Raw genomic sequence first — 7,345 nt, 5'->3', positions numbered from 1 at the left:
TGGGTTACGTCCACCATACACAGCCATCCAATCTTTCTTATTATCCAGCAAAAATAGTACATCAACCTTACAATGCCTTAAGCATTCCAGCCACTTATAACATGCATTTTTAGGGCAACAAACAAAGTCAACCTTTTTAGGGTTTTATTACAATGTCATTTTTCATCAATGAAAAAAGGCAAAAAAAAATTTCTCAAGGGCTGCCGCCCCCAAACCTCTGCCTGGGGCCCAGCCCGGCCCCAGACCCCAGCGAGGATACGTGCTGAGTGTACAGTACTTTGCTGATCAGTTGCCACATTTCAATAGATAGGGCATGTCACCAAATATGTGATAACTTGGAATGGTTCTATTATACATCTTCATCTCTTGTCTTTAGGTTGAAAGATCTCAAGAAGCAATGTCATGTTAAGTTTCTACCAATGCAGAGTAAGTACACAAAAATGAAAGGCAAAAGTGTACATTTTTCTTGAAATTAATTATAGTAGCCCAAAAATAGCTACCTTTTTTAATTGCGGGAAGCGCTCCGCCCATGGTATGAGTGGAATTCGAGTATGGATGGAAGTCATTGCAGCTATACCACCTCTATTTCTCGGTCAAACAATATGTGGAACCTACACAGCCACAACTTGTGTAGTATTAAAACAATCACATGTGGAAAACTCATTAGGTGACAGTTGATGAGCATTCTTTCCCAAAGCAGGTAAGAGAAAAAGAGTACCCTCTTATAGAAATTGAGAGGAATTCATTGGAGGAAGATGGTGTGCAAGTGTGTGATAGTTTCTCTGAACTTTTTGGTGGATTACAAAACTTGGATTTCTTGAGTACCCTCAAAGATTCATGGTAAACACTACCTAAATTTCCAATGAGTTATCCTCCTATAGTGGAGTAGATTGATTATCGTAGTACCATTTTTTAGACCCTAAACAATAGTGGATTTAGTTTTTGTTTTTAGCAGTAATCGCCCTTAAAGTAGTTGTTTTGGATTTCTAACAACAGCCTTCCACTATGTGTGCATATAGAACTAGTACGCACTTAAAAGATATTCCTGGTCTTTCATTTTCTCTGTCTCCATCCAAGAGATCAGCACTACACATCAATGGTTTAACTGTAGGCCATTTGATTGGGATTTTAATTACTGTCTAAATGTTTGTCAATGTTCAACATGTGATGTTATAACATCTGTAATGGAAAATGAGTTGAATTCAAGAATATTAAGCATATTATTTCTACTAGTAACTTTAAACATTTATAGGAGTCATAGTTGAGAATCGGTTGCATTTGGGTCCCGTATGACCATGCTCATGCTTCAACAGTTAATTTTTCTTTTTTTAAATTTAATGACTTCGTTGGACAGGTCTACTAGTTTTATAAATTATAAAAATATTATAATAATTAAAATATATTGTAATTTTTCAATAATAGGCTTCTCTGTCTTATTATTGCTTGCAAGTGGTCAACTTACAAAGAGAGAATCTGCTACCTTCCTACAATTGAAAGAGACAGATATGTGTCCCCACTCTACATTTAATCACAATTTCCCATTATTGCCAAAGATCAAATGAATGACATCAAATAAAGGCTTAATAAATTTAATTATAAAAATTTCTCATTATATAATACAATTTTTTATTTCTTCAATTTAAAATATAATAAAAATATTTTTTTATTTTATCATAATATAATAATAAATAATACATAAATTAATAAAATATTAATACTACATAAACAAATAAACTAATTTACAAATACATTACAACCACCAAAATATAACTAAAGCTACATACCCCTGATAAACTTCACTTCCATAACTTATACTCTAATTAACTACATAACCCTAGTAAGTGAGCCCTACCAACATTGTTGTTCCTCTGATTTTCAACAAATAGTATGTTCCCATTTTATAGATTGTCGTACCTAGAACTTTCATTCTCGAAAACTACTTGATTTAAACTGTTTTTAATGTGACACATGATAATGCAAGATTGATGGGATCTTCCATGCAAAGATTGATGTGATCTTCCCTGCAAAGATTGACATGGAGTAAGAAATTATCTGACTTCGCCCGCATGCAAATCATTTCACACAGCAACCAGGTCTAGAATGCACCACATCTACACTGCCTCTCCATTGAAAAAATTAGGATGCTTCATTTTTCAAATGTAATTTGACATCTTTCATATATTTATTCACTGTAATGTATATAATTTATAATATATATCCAAATTCTATCATGGATAAATATTATAATCTCTGTAAGGATAAATGAGTTGAATTCAAGAATATTAATGATATTACTTATACCAGTCACTTTAGGCTTTTACAAGAGTCATAACTGAGAATTTGTCCCATAATGGATTGAATTTGAGGTCAGTGTGACCCTGCTCATGCATTTCAATAGTGCAAATCAGTTTTCAAAAATTTAATGTCTTCATTGGATAAGTCTCTCCCAACAATTGAAGAGAGACATTGTTATTCTGATAGTTAAGGCTTCTCTGTCTTATTATTGCCTGGAAGTGGTCAACTTACAAAGAGAGAATCTACCTCCCAACAATTGAAAGAGAGTATAGAATGTGTGCTCCACTTTACATTCAATCAGAATTTTTCAATATTGCAAGGGAAAAAATAAATGAAATGAATGATATCAAATAGAGCTCGATGAAATTAGCATACCAAAAGGTTTTTTCCATTTTTTCAATTGAGTTATAAACATTTTTTATAAGGATTATCATATGGATTTAACATACTAAAAAGTTTATTTTATTTTTTCAATTGATTTAGAAACACCTTTAATATTTTATGCAACCTTATTGATTGATAATTCTACCCCTATGCTATTTTGCGGATTGATCAAAAATCAAATGATTACTTAATTATGTTTTTTCGACTCAGCCCTTTTATTTTTGTTCTTATATTTCAGAACTGCATCCTTTTGCTATACTTGTAGATGTACCTCTCTACCACCATTTTTTTTAATATTATACTATTTTTTAAATTAATGCAATGTTAAATAAGATATATTAAAAATCAATACAAATAAAATAAAATATTTATACAACACGTGAAACTAACAGAAATGACAAGGCTACGAATTAACCCAAAAGCAACTATCTTGGTGTATCGTGGGAAGCGCCATGCCCACGGTTTGAGTCTAATTCTTGGTACCCTCCAAGATTCTTTCTCATTAATGCTCCCTAAATTTCCCATGAGTTATCCTCCTATAGCAGAACATAATGATTATTATAGTACAATTTCTTAGACCCTTAATGGATTCAGATGTTTTTATCAATAATCACCCTTTAAGTAATTGTTTGGGGTTTCTAGTAAGAGTGTCGTCGTGAACATTATTAGTCTTCCACGATTTAGGCATATAGAACTGGTACTCATGGAAATATGTTTAAGATATTCGTGGTCTTTCACTTTTTAGTGTTTGAATCCTAGAGATCGGCACTACACAACAATGGTTTTATTATAGGTCATTTGATTGGTATTTTAGGTACTGTATGAATGTGTGTCAATGTTCAACATTTAATGGTAATATATCTCTACATCTTTTTTCCAACTAGATAAGAAATCTACTTTGGTATTGAACTGAAAGTTGAATTAATAATATCAGTCAATAGCTTTAAAAAAACTTATTGAAATGAAAAACTAAACTCGTAGCTACCATACCATTTGACTGAAATTAATTGTCTACCTAAAGAGGATTTAGATGAATTAGAATCGACCTTTTGTCGGAATAAAGTAGGATTGTCCAACAATGCATACAAAATAGCTAAGGAAACATGCTTAATGAAAAATGACCTGATGTTTCAATATGGTAGATGATTTGATGGATTCAAATGAATGTAATTTATACATAAAAATTACACCAAAATAAAAAGATATTTGCAAAGTTAGCTTTGGACATTACTACATAGAGGGAGTTTTAAGACAATATTTGGGACAATTTTTGAATGAATTGTCTTAACTTGAGACAAAATAAAACTTGTGTATTGTCTTAAATATCGTCTTTAAGCGAGTGTCTTAAATTATTGTCTTTCAAAATTGTCTTTATAAAGAGAATAAATAACGACAGTGTTATTTGTTGGCAATATGAAGGAATTGATTATGTGATACATTGATGTTTTGTCATTGATGTCAACACTAGCTGTTATGATTGTTTACTAACTTCCGATAGAAGGATTGGATTGGGAAGATTATTAGTTGATTGTCACCAGTATAATCTAAATGATGGAATAAGTTTGTATGAATGGTTCATATGCTTCTAAAGTATGTTTCAGTCAGTTGGTATTGACTTGATGATCGCATGCTATCTTATTTTCTAGTAAGCTTGCTTTGTAGGTCTGGTAAAGGTTTCACCGACAGAACTTTATGGAAGATCTTTGATGCAATGCATAAGTGGTGTTAGTGCAGCTTCTAGAAGGGATTTAGGATGCTAATAATGATTGTGTTCATGCCTGGACTAATTGGTGTCACTGCTTTGGCACATGTGGATCTAATTTAGGTCTGGTGCTATCTAGGTTATGGACCGGTTTCATGAAACGTGTTGGTGGATCCTTCTGATGCGCTTCCGAGATGTTTTATTGATTGGATGATGTTTGTTTGGCCTTAGGCCGAAATGTTTTATGATTTTATTTCAAGATTATGTAATGGATCTATTGATTTATCATTTGGGTGGATGACCTAATTGTTTAGGTCCAGGGCTAGTATAAAATTTATGTAGGATCTCATTGTAGATCGTATGGATAGGAAATGAATGAATAAGGTAATAATCATTTGTGTAGAGGATTTCGTCAATCATAGGTGATCAATTTGGGCTTATGTAAGAGGTTTTAGACCTCCAGTATTGAGCTTAACCAGAACTGTAATCTGTCATGTTTGATGCTATCATAGGCAGTTCTTCTTTCTGGATTGTCGTCCAAATATTTGAGGTGGTTGACCTCTTTTGTAGTTAGTGAGACTCCATTGTGATGAGCAGTGTGCTCTAGGCAGTGTGCCTTCTTGCATGTGTAGGCCCCTATTGTAATCATATACTTTCTGCATAAGTATCATCTGACTATGGGTAGGGTTTCCCACCGTGTTTTTTCCCTTTAATGGGTTTTCCACGTACAAATAATTGTGTTATGGTTGCATGGTATTGATTCTTTGGTTGTCAATTATGCTTTAATGCTTTATCAGTTATTTCAGTATCTGTTTTCTTATATTCCAGTAAAAGGTTTTAAGTGCTTTAATTCACATAATCTGTTAACAACTGATTCACCCTAGAATTGATGGAACAAACTATGGAGTATGGAAAACTTAAATGGAGACTCATGTAAGATGCATTGGAAAGGAAATTTGGGAAATAACTTTGAAAGGTTACATTCCTCATGATCCAGCATCTGGCAATCCTGCACCAACAGACTTGGAAAAAAAATTGAAAATGACTGCAGAGCTAGATAAGCCCTCTTAAGCCTTATCAGATCAGCAGATCATGGGATTATTAGATAAATCATCAGCAAAAGCTATATGGGACAAGTTGGAGACTTTGAATGAAGGTGATCCCATTGTTAAATTGCAAAACTTGAATGTTACTGGGTAAGATATGAAAGCTTGAAGAATTTTTGCATTCATGGAAAGGGTAAATGAAATTGTATTAGGAATTGAGTGTTGTGGTGGATCTTTGAGCGGGGAAGAGATTGTTTCAAAAGTATTAAGGGTTTTTCCATTGGCATATAAGATGAAGGTAACTACAATTAATGAGCTAAGAACCATGCCTAATTCTTCTGTCAATAGAGATACTCTTGTTGGGAAGATATCTTCTTTTGAGCTTGAAGAATTTGGTCCTCCAGGAGCTGCAAAGCTTGATACTGCATTTAAGGTATCTAAATAATCAACCGGAAAGAAATATTGAAAAAAAATTTATGCAAATGAATTGGAAGAGATCGGGAAAGAAGATGAAGAGATTGAGCAACTTGAATCCCTATTTGCTACAAGGATACCTAAAGGTCCGATAGGAAATAAGTATGAAGGAAAATTTCCTTTCAAATGTTTTGCATGTAATAAGATAGGTTAGTTTGCATCTAGATGCCTTGAAAGCAATTCAAAATTGGAAGAAAGAAAGATCTTTTAAGACTAACCATGAATATCAAATCAAGCATAAGTACAGGAGAAACAAAAACAAGTCATGCTACTATGTTGATGAGGAAGGAGTAACTGATGACTCAGAGGAAGAACCGATAGGAGATTCAGCTAGTGGATTCGACAATGGAAGAGACTAGGTATTTTATACTATGAAGGAAGATGATCCGAAACCAGTTATCATAAATGAGGAAAAGGCCCTTGCAGCAAAAAATGAAGACAAAGATGAATGGGTAATAGACAATGGATGTTCTACAGGAGACAAAATAAAGTTTCTAACCTTGCAAGAATTTGATGGTGGTCAAGTCAGATTTGGTAATAAAAAAGCATGCACAATCAAAGGAAGAGGAACCATTTTATTCGATGGTAAGCATAACACTGATAATGCTTATTATGTTGAAGGTCTTAAGCATAATATTTTAAGTGTAGGAAAGTTGGTAGATAGAGGATTTCAATTACAATTCAATGATGGAAAGTGCAAAATCATTAGCAAATCAGGATTGGAGATTGCAACCGGTACACAGACAAAAGGTAACATCTTACATTTGAACTCCGGTGAAAAAACATGTTTGATTGCAAATATTGATGAAAGTTGGCTATGGCATAAGAAGTTGTGTCATGTAAATTTTGATTGCATTGTAAAGATCAGTTCAACTAAGGCAATTAGAGATTTATCTAAGATTGTGAAGCCTCATAATCCAGTATGTAAGGAATGTCAAATGGGTCAGAAAATCAGAACTTCTTTAAAGATCATACCTGATAAATCTAATGATATTCTTGATTTGATTTATACTAGCCTATGTGGTCCTACTAATACAAGAAGCTTTCAAGGGGATAGATACTTCATGTTAATCATTGATGACTATTCTAGAATGATGTGGGTTGCTTTTCTAAGAGAGAAATCTTCAAGATCTTTAAAGCTATGGTTGAGATAGAGACAAGGATGAAAATCAAGTGTCTGAGATTAGATCAAGGTGGTGAATTCACATCCGGTGAATTTAACAGCTATTGTGGGAAAAATGGCATTATAAGATAGTTATCTGCACCCTAGACACCTCGACAAAATGGCATTGTGGAAAGAAAGAACAAAACCATTTTGGATGAAGCCAGAACCATGATGATGGAAGATAATTTGCCTCATATCTACTATAGAGAAGTAGTAAGTAAATTGGTTTATACATTCAATAGAGTTCATATCAAAGGAGATACCGGTAAAACACCTTAT

The sequence above is a fragment of the Cryptomeria japonica genome, chromosome 4 (genome assembly GCF_030272615.1).
Source record: "Cryptomeria japonica chromosome 4, Sugi_1.0, whole genome shotgun sequence".
In the NCBI taxonomy this organism is placed as follows: domain Eukaryota; kingdom Viridiplantae; phylum Streptophyta; class Pinopsida; order Cupressales; family Cupressaceae; genus Cryptomeria; species Cryptomeria japonica.
This window is presented reverse-complemented; position numbering follows the sequence as displayed.